This window comes from Paroedura picta, chromosome 14 (genome assembly GCF_049243985.1).
Source record: "Paroedura picta isolate Pp20150507F chromosome 14, Ppicta_v3.0, whole genome shotgun sequence".
NCBI lineage: Eukaryota > Metazoa > Chordata > Lepidosauria > Squamata > Gekkonidae > Paroedura > Paroedura picta.
Window position 1 is genome coordinate 2,241,703 of NC_135382.1, and position 10,599 is coordinate 2,252,301.

A 10,599-nucleotide genomic window follows, 5' to 3' on the forward strand; every position below is an offset into this window, starting at 1 on the left:
ACCCATCTGGTGTTTGAGCTGCCATTTCATCGTTGCCACGCTCCCCCTGAGTGAAAAAAAAATACCCCCCCCTCGCACGGACGCGATTTTTGGCCGAAAATAGAGTGGAAAATAAAGGGAAAATAAACCAGCAAACAGGGCTGTGTGGTGCTTGGTGACTTAAAACAGCTCTGGGGAGGGACTGCAGCTGGGGAAGCCTCGCTGGATAAACGAAGGCTTGCCGGTGCGTTGATCTCCGCTCGCTCCGAGAAAAAAAAAAGGCGATCGCTTCGCCAGAAGATCAGAGGAGAGAACCAGGGGGAGGGACTTTGCAGAAATCGCAACAATGGTAACGCACAGAACTTTCCCGCTAGTGTTGCAGATTGGTTGCAAGAGTGTAGCGCTTTCTGGAGGGTGAATCCACTTTTTGGGATTTCCCTGAAAGCGCTACAACAAAGCAAAGCAAAGAAATTAAGCAAAAAAATTAAGACGCTTGCTCCTGGGAAAGCCATGGCAAGTCTAGACAGCATCCTAAAAAGCAGAGACATCACCCTGCCAACAAAAGTGCATCTAGTCAAGGCTATGGTTGTCCCAGTTGCAATGTATGGCTGTGACAGTTGGACCATAAGGAAGGCTGGACATCAAAGAATTGAGGCTTTTGAATTCTGGTGCTGGAGAAGACTCTTGTGAGTCCCTTGGACTGCAAGGCAAACAAACCGGTCAGTCCTAGAGGAGATCAGCCCTGCCTGCTCCTTAGAAGGCCAGATCCTGAAGATGAAACTCAAATACTTTGGCCACCTCATGAGAAGGAAGGACTCCCTGGGGAAGAGCCTAATGCTGGGAGCGATCGAGGGCAAAAGAAGAAGGGGACGACAGAGAATGAGGTGGCTGGATGGAGTCACTGAAGCAGTCGGTGCAAGCTTAAATGGACTCCGGGGAATGGTAGAGGACAGGAAGGCCTGGAGGATCATTGTCCATGGGGTCGCAATGGGTCGGACACGAGTTCGCAACTAACAACATATAAAGTAAACTTTTAATAATATTTTATTTAATTTCAAAAGTAAAAATAGCATGTAAAAATAAAGACCATACAAACAAATAAGAAACACCAAAGAAAATACATTCATGTGGGCAGCTGTGTTGGTCTGAAGTAGCACAACAATATTTGAATCCAGCAGCACCTATAAGATCAACAAAGACTTATTCAAGGCGTGAGCTTTTGCGTGCATGCATGCTTCCTCAAAGAAAATACAAATACTCTGAAACTTCATTCAGTATTCTGATCCGGTTTAAAAAATTATAATTTCAATTACAATTCAAATCCATTACTCATTGTCTCAAGTATCCAATTACATTATTATTTTACATAAATTACAATCTGAAAAATTCTTTAAATAATTGACTATATTGACCCAAAAAGTATTGCAATTTTCATTATCCCCCCCCCCCCCTTGAGTTATATCAGTCATCATAAACAGAGCCTGGACAGCCATGTGACGGAGAGGCTGATTCTGTGAAGGTTCAAGGGAGTAGCAGGTTATAGTGGATGAGTGATAGGGATGTGAGTGTCCTCATGTTGTGGTGACTCCGAACCATAAAATTATGCAAGGGTTCTTTCACAGAAATTAAACTGAAACTGACCGTGAAGATCCATGGTTCATGGTTGTATATAAATTGTTTTTTTCCCCTGGGGTTTCTCAGTTCAGTTTTGCTTCTTGCCCCACCATAGTGATCTCGCTCTTTTCCACTGCTCCAGACAGACAAATGCTCTACCTCGATCTACCCCGCAAGGCTGTTTTGTGGATAGTGCCCCCCCCGGCCAAGCTGCTTGCCCTGCTGCAACCCCTCTGAAAGGGTTGTTCGACCCCCAAAGGGGTCCTGACCCCCAGGTTGAGAACCACTGATCTAAGTATTGATGCAGTAAAGTAAGAATTTATAAAATACTAGTAGCATCTCTGGAGATACTTGTTTTGAAATATAGTTTTCTTAAAAAAAACAAGATCATAATAATTATTATTTGATTTATATAAAAATAATATAAAAAGAAAGGAAGGACTAAATAACAGATCACTTACATCAAAAGTCATTGTACACTGCCAGGAACAAAACAGAAAATATTTCTCCCCAGCATTCATTACAGTCCTCCAGACATTCTCTGTAAAATACCACAGTCCTTAGTTCCAACATTTTAAATTTCAGATTTCATAATTAATATATTATTAATTTCATCAATACCACATATTCCAAGTTATATTTTTGTCATGTCTACAGATGTCAGGAAGCAGTGACAGGCTGTCTCAAGCAGAGCCATGTGAAGCTAAATCCTTCAAAGTCGGAGATCCTGTGGTTTGGTAGGAAAGGTCCAGACAAGGAAACATGACTTCCCTACTGGATCTTTGACACCTCCCTCTCTATGGAGGAAACAGGTCACAAGAGCAGCTTTGCTGGCATTCTTCTTCCTGTGTCAAGCTAAGCTGCTAGCATCCCACTTGGCACCAGAACACTTAGCCAGAGTGATCCAGAGGACAGTCACCTCTAGGTTGGATTTCTGCAACTTGCTCTATGTGGGTCTACCCTTATCCTTGATCTGGAAACTTCAACTGGTACAGAGTTCTTACAGAAACACTTTGGAGGGCCCACAGCTGGCCTGCACTCCAACAGCTGCACTGGCTACCACTTGACTACTGGATCAGGCTTAAGGTTCTGGTAATCTCCTTTAAGGCCATATGCAGTCTGGGCCCTAAGTACCTGAGAAACCGCCTCTCTACATCTATCCCCCAGAGAGTACTACTCTCCACGACTATCAACAAATTGGTGAGCTTTGGCTCCCTTGACCAGAGCCAGGAATTTCTTTGTCATGGCCTCATTTGGTGGAATGAGATCCCAGATGACATCAGGGCCCTCCCAGAGCTAGAACAGTTCCACAGGGCCTGCAAAGTGGAGCCCTTCCACTGGGCTTTCAGTCAAGACAAGTGAACCAACAAGAGCCCAAAGGCCCCTCCCACCATCAACTGCACCCACGGAGAAACTATACTCATGGTGCAGTAAAATTACAATGTCCATTGCTGAACATTAAATTGTTATTATTATTATCATTCTTATTATTTAATGTAATTTTTCTATTGAAATTATTCGTTAGTTTTCCATCTATTAAAGTATTTGCTTGTTGGTCTGAGTATATACTTTGCATCCGGCTTCAGAATTCTAAGCCACAACCAATATTCTGAACACTCAGTAGAAAAGGCCATGTTAGATTATCAAATGCTTTCTCTGCATTCAAAAATAAAAATGCTGCTTATTTTTCTTACAAATTCATTTACATCTATTACAAAAGCTTTTGTATACCTCTTTGGTACAAAGCCTGTTTGGTCAGTATCTTTCTGCCATTACTGTGGTGAAGATTTTGTATCTCCTTTCAGTAAAGAGATAGGTCTGTATGACTGTGATAGTGTTACATCACTGTCTTCTTTATATTTAAATACTATGTACATCTTTCATCACATTGGAGAGAGTTTCCTTTTTATCTCATTAATAATTTTTTTGTAATGGTTATTATGAAGACTTCTTCAAAATATTTTCCATACATTGCCAGTGCTTTGTTTTTCATTTTTTTTTAATTGCCTGGGGAATTTCTTGAATTATTATTTTTTTAATTTAAATTCTTCTATGTTCTCCATTTTCTGAAACAGACATCTTTTTATAGTGTCCTGAGAGAGTATTGGTAAATTGTTTTTGTATTTCTTTTTCTGCATATATGATTTGATCTCCTTTCATTATAATTGTTATTACATTTTTCCTAACTATTTTTTTAATGTCTGATTTCTACTAGTATATCATTGTGGGGATTATAAAAATGTTTTTGCCCCAATCTCTGATTTTTTTCTACTAAAAACTTGGTTTGTTCTCCTCCCCCATTTTCTTCTTGGTGGCAGTTGCTAGTAAGATTACTCTAATGAAAGCTTTACTTGCTTCACAAATTGTACCTTAGGCTATTCCTTCTGTATTTCTTTCAAAACATTATTCCAGATCTTTTAAACACCTGTTTATCACATCATCTTGTAGTAAAAGGGAATTGTTTAGTCTTTATCTTTTTATTTTCTGTTTCATTTCCAAACTACATCTATAGGGTTATGTTCTATGAAAAATTTGGTTTTTTTAAATAACTTTTTGTTTTTGTTTTTTGATAATTGTACAAATGAGATATATCTGGTATTTCCTCAAGGTACACCATTAAAATATTATTTTCCAGATATATTTCTTCCTGATCTTATTACAAGGGGATTTTTCCAGGCTCTCTGATCTGGATGGATATACTGGTCATTCTTCTTTCTATTCTTTGGGGAAGATCAATGAATATTTTGGTTGAATCTCTGCTTTATTTATATTCAATGTTAGCGATTTGAAATATCCAATATATATATTTTCTTAAATACATTTGATGTCTATCAGAAAAGAATGTGAAATCTCCTATCTTTTGATTGTTTGATCCTCCAGATGTCTTCCAATTTCAGCATTTCCAAATATTGGAATATATTTTTGGTAATTTCCCACATTTAGGCTGTTATATTTAAACTTCCATTATTGTATTCAAAAAACATTATATCTTCATCTTGAAATTCTAACATCACTTGGAATAAATGCTCAAAACAGACAAAAAACAAAAAACAAAACAAAAACCCTTTGGCAGGGAAGTGGACTTAGGATGACCCTTTTGTTTAGTGCTAAAGCCTAATTTTTATATATTTACAATAAGTTACTGTTTCTTCTTTAGGATTTTTCTTTTTTTTGTAGGTGCATTGTGCTGAAAGTGTTGTATGTTCTACAAGAGTCCAATTCATTCAATTTTACTGATATCGTTTTTAATGTACCTATTTTGCCCCAAGGTTGAGGCCACAGCATTTCTTCTCTTGAGCTTTTACTACCTGATGTTTTTAATGGGAGACACTGGGGACTGAGCCAGGGCCCTTCTTCATATGAGGCAGATAGTCTCCTACTGAGCCACTGCCCATGCCTGGTTTGATGACCACTGTTGCTATTAGCCTCACGTCCTTATAGTTTTCATCCCTACGCCAGCAGGCACAGTGGACCTTTGTCTACTTGTCTCTTGATACCGTGATCTGCCTCCACCAGGTGGTGCTGTGCTTCACACCTGGTTTGCTGGGCATCAGCGACTCTCCAAGGCTATGAGTTTCTGGAATTAAGGGTTCCCCAAACTTGGCAATTTTATACCTGTCTCCACTAACTATATTCCTACTTATATTAAAATGCAGTTCCTGAAACAATGCTGATGAATTCATATTGAACCTGTTCTTTTATGACAAAGCCAAGTCAAGTCCCACTTAAGGCTTTTAATTTATTTAAAAAAAACAACATACCTTGTTCATTTGTATAGTTTCCCCTAATTTTGGTATATAATGAGTTTCTTATTACCTGCAGATAGGCAAACATTCCTCTTTGTCTGGGCTGCAGGTCATTCCATTTGTCACAGGCAGGACTCTTCGGCATGCCGCTCCCCACTCATTAAAGCTGTGGCTTATCCCCCTTCAAACATCTCTGCACATTGTCACCCACACTTATTTGTTCTCCAGCCATCAAAGTGTATTAAAATTAACCGCAGTCATCACATGGGAAGACAATAGCCATACTTAGACACTGAGATAGTTATGTACCCTCGGCAGGAAACCTGCATTCAAATTTGAACAAAAGGTCACATTTGCAATACGTAAGAAGAGACTGTGGGTAATTGGTTATAGAATCAACTAATAGCTTAGAAGGCATTCTGATGGGCTTGAAACCTTTTAGTTCAGGTAATTAAAATGAGATTCTGTTCCAGCTTTCAAAAGTAAAGGGCCAGCTCATACACTGTAAAATATATTAATTGAAAAGGTAGAACAGAGCGCCAGATTCTATTGCATCTATTTTATCTACAGAATAAACGTACAATAGAACCAAGTGTTGCCTACCACAAAGTGAGAGCAAAATAGAGAGCATTTTAATCCAGTTCATTAAGAATTTACTTTAAAAAAGAAGGTGTTTAATTTTTACAGAGGGACTGACAGTGTCATCCTAAAGAAGAGACTTTTTTGGATGCCCTGCTTTTCACTACCTGAAGAAGACTCAAATTGGCTTACAAACACCTTTCTCTTCCTGTTTCCACAACAGACACCGTTGAGGTAGGTGGGGCTGGGACAGCTAAGAGAACTGCTCTGCAAGAATAGCTCCAAGAGAACTTGGACTGGCCCAAGGTCACCCAGCTGGCTGCATGTGGAGGAGTGTGGAATCAAACCTGGTTCTCCAGGCTAGAGCCCTCTGTTCTTTAACCACTAAAAGTTAAAGGTATTCCCTGTGCAAGCACTGGGTCATGTCTGACTCTTGGGGTGACGCCCTCCAGCGTTTTCATGGCAGACTCAATATGGGGTGGTTTGCCAGTTCCTTCCCCAGTCATTACCGTTTACCTCCCAGCAAGCTGGGTACTCATTTTACCAACCTCAGAAGGATGGAAGGCTGAGTCAACCTTGAGCTGGTTGCTGGGATTGAACTCCCAGCCTCATGGGCATGTTGGCTGCCTTACCACCCTGTGCTACAAGAGGCTCATTCTTTAACCACTACACCACACTAAACAGAGTTACACCCTTCTAAACTTGTTGTTTAGACTGTTTAGTAACTCTCCAAACTTAATTTGAGTTCTTTGGGGGAAGTAAAGAAACTGAGTTAATAACAATGGTATTCCCATTTTTAGTTTTGTAACTTTTATTATGCCAGAAGAAGACAATTCTGAAAGCACACAGTCTGAAGCAGGTCTCCTCAGAAGTCTAATCAGCCCGGGAAGTGCACTTAGGATGACCCTGCTGCGCACAAGGGCCAGGACAGGAGGAGGCAGCCCTTCTGCCCCAGTCTCAGTCTCTTGACTTCAGATCACATTCATGAGCTGCAACCCGGTGGCCCTTTTGAAGTCAGCCCCGAATGATAAATTATGAGTTACTTTCTCTTTCAGGTCTAAGAATGACAGTCATCTGATGGCCAAAGACCTCAATGAAAACAGAAACATATCTGAAAATAAGAAAGTCAAAGCCAAGTCTCCTTCTTGTTGAATTATAGCATAATTCTGCTTTCTTTTTCTGTCTTCATCTTGGTTACGGCTAAAAATTTGGATCTTTTCTCTGTAGTTTAAGGCCCATTCCGCACAAGGACCAATGTTGCCAATTGGTTCCTGAAAGCGGAAACGCTATTTTTAAAAGTGCTATTTGGCGTTATGCATACCTGCCTTTGTAGTGGAATCCAGTAGCGTTTCAATTCTTTCCCACAGGTTTCTGGTCTCACCAAAAATCACTAGAAAGGAAGCGATTTTTTCCGTGCTTTGTCCCACCCCTGGCCGTCAATCAAATGAACAGCCAATGGGCGGCCGTTATCATGCTCCCGAAAAGCCCCTTTCCCTTTAAGCACAGGTTAAAAAAGAAAAGAAAAGCACACATTGCAATGAATATGCCTTGATTCCTTGATTTCTTCTAATGTAGAGACCCATCTAGCTGGCAGCTGGCGTGTGAGTTGCCAATTCATTGTTGCCACGCTCCCCCGAGTGAAAAGAAATCCCCCCCTGCACGGGCGCGATTTTCGGCAGAAAATAAAGGGAACTTGCAAACTGGGCTGTGTTGTGCTTGGTGACTTAGGGGAGCTTTAAAGCAGCTCTGTAGAGGGACTGTAGCCAGAGAAGCCTCGCTGGGTGAATGAAGGCTCGCCAGTTCACTGCTTTCTGCTCGCTCCAAGAAAAAAAGAATGGCAATCACTTCGCCGGAAGTTTGGAGGAGAGAGCTAGGGGCTGGAACCACAACAATGTTAACGCACAGGTCTTTTTCGCTACTGTTGCAGATTGTTTGCAAGAGTGTAGCGCTTTTTGGAGGGTGAATCCACTTTTCTGGATTTCCCTTTAAGCGCTACAACGGAACACTTTTTGCGGATCGGTTTCAGGAGTGTGGCAGATTGTGTGTGATGTTGTGCATAACTGAAAATTAGCAGTGTTTACAATTTGCCACACTCCTGCTACATTTAACTTGTGCGGAATGGGCCTAAGAGCTGGCATGTATCTCTTAAAATATCACTGACAAAGTGAAAAAGTTCTTGTCATTGAGGACCAGAATTTGTCCTTTTGCTTCTCCTTATTATCAACACTTTAATGGTATCATTCAGCCTCCAGACTGATGCAAATACAGTTCAGGACATTCCCACACATAAAGTTCTTGTGCAGGGTGCTAGGCATATATTTCTGGACAGGAAGACATGCATCTATTCACCATTCTCCTCTGACACGTATTATTTTGAGAGATGTCTACAAATATGAAAGAAACCCATTCTCATCATTAGGAGGTGGCATGCCATCTGATTTGGTCAGATTTGGAACTGTAAAGTCAAACTATATAACGTAGCAGCATCTGATCAGACTTCTAGTAGACCAGCTGTAATAACCTTGAACTATTTATAGTGAGGTTGAAAGCTGAAGGCCTCCTTGGCCATCACTCCTAGACAGTGGCAGTCTCTGTCCCAGGGGATTTAACACTTTGAACATGGCTCTAGCTTGACATTTATCCACTCTGGGAGGCCTTTGGGAGTTGTGCTCTCCCTGATTTTTCTGTTGATGTTATAGAATGATCTATTTTATGTGTTCGATTATAAACAGCTTTGGATTTGCTGATTTACAGGACTGAGAAAGCTCTGGCCGTGGTTGAGGTCAGGCACACTTCTTAGAGGTCAGGGATCGCCAGCCTGTTGGAAGTTGTGGACTGTAGAACCCTTTTTGGGGGTTATAGACAGTGGGGTGGTCTCTCAGGTACACTTACTCCTATTATTCCTCTTCGCTGTAGACAAAACATAACAGTTGGCCTGATTGGGGGAGGGGCATCCAATGAACCCTTCCTCAACACACTTCTGATTAATGCCCTCCTTGCCTGGTCTATGAGTTTTGGAGGGTGGCAGTCTCTTGGCAGGTTTGTAGTGTTGTCGTATTCTTTTCATTTTGTTATAATGGATTTAATGGTGCTCTGTGGGATATTCAAAGTTTGGGATATTTGTTTATAACCTATCCCTGATCTATATTTCTCCACAACCTCTCTTACCGGCTTGGGGTGTTCCTTGGACCTCCCGTTGCTGGCTTAGAGTGTAGCAGAGTCTTTCAGAACAGGTCTGTTTATGCAGACAAACTGTGGCAGATCATGTGCCACTTGGATGGTATACTAGAAGAAGAAGAGTTAGTTCTCATATGCCACTTTTCTCTACCCGAAGGAGTCTCCAAGTGGCTTCCAATCGCCTTCCCTTTCCTCTCCCCACAACAGACACCTTGTGAGGTGGGTGAGGCTGAGAGAGCCCAAATATAACTGAAGAAGAAGAGTTGGTTCTTATATGCCGCTTTTCTCTACCCAAAGGAGTCTCCAAGTGGCTTCCAATCGCCTTCCCTTTCCTCTCCCCACAACAGACTCCCTGTGAGTGAAGTGAGGCTGAGAGAGCTCTGATATTACTGCTAATTCAGAACAGCTTTATCAGTGCTGTGGTGAGCTCAAGGTCACCCAGCTGGTTGCATGTGGAGGAGTGGGGAATAAAACCCTGTTATCCAGATTAGAAGCCACCGCTTTTAACCACTACACCAAGCTGGCCCAAGGTCTCCCAGTTGGCTACATGTGGAAGAGAAGCAGGGAATCAAACTCTCATTAGTGGACCCTAATTAACTAATTATGTTACTTCTGCAGTTAAGTGGTTGGATTTGATCTTATTTAGGGTTGTCTTAGCAAAGGGGACAAATTCTTATGTACAGTCATACTTTCTGTTTTTGGTGTCTTGACTACTGCTTACAGTAAAAAAGATTTTGCACCTTCAAAGTGGTAGGCATGTTGTGAGAATCAAATAGTGCTAACCTCCCTGCCCCTAATTCCAGATTGTAATGTGACAAAACAGGAGAAACTCAGGGGGAGGGGGTGTTGGATACTTTTGCTAGCCACTGTAAACATTGGAGCTATGCCAATGGAAAACGGAACTGTGACAGCTAGAGCAAGTTTGGTGGAAAACTCGTGAAGAGACATCAAGAACCTCTTATAAGACACATATCTACCTACTAGAGATTTAATGATGAGAATGGGTTTCTTTCATATTTGTAGACATCTCTCAAAATAATACGTGTCAGAGGAGAATGGTGAATAGATGCATGTCTTCCTGTACAACCACCATCAGGAGCCGCCTGGGTGTAATCCTGGATGCCTCCTTCTCTGCGGAGGCCCAGTTCACAAATGTCAGCTGGGGAGAAGATAAGGTGCAAAAGAGGTCTGGTCGAATGGAATTGTCCAAGTTAGAAAAATTCGACCGGTTGGCTATCAAAAATATGGGATCTATTTATTGTTTATAATTGTTCCAATTTATTGAAAGAAATGAATAATTTCAATAACTTCAATAGATATTAATTTCATATCTGTAATATGCAAACATAAACCAAAATGGGTTCCAGATAAATGCAATTTTTTCAATAGCCCATTTTCAAAGTTGCATTCTTCCTCAGTGGTTTTCATCTAGAACAAATTATTACGAAGTGCTAGTAAGTATATATGTGTGATATTTCCTTAAATAAAGCTAACAGACTTCTCC

At 41.0% G+C, this 10,599-nt stretch overlaps 1 long non-coding RNA gene across 1 annotated transcript; it reads right to left on the reverse strand.

Moving 5' to 3' along the window:
* Positions 1–744: 744 nt before the first annotated feature.
* Positions 745–5,556, reverse strand: LOC143824049 (uncharacterized). Its single transcript, XR_013226673.1, has 3 exons — positions 5,410–5,556; positions 2,055–2,134; positions 745–1,160 (listed from the first exon to the last, which is right to left on the reverse strand). It is a non-coding gene; the product is annotated as an uncharacterized LOC143824049 (long non-coding RNA).
* Between the last annotated feature and the right edge of the window lie 5,043 nt (positions 5,557–10,599).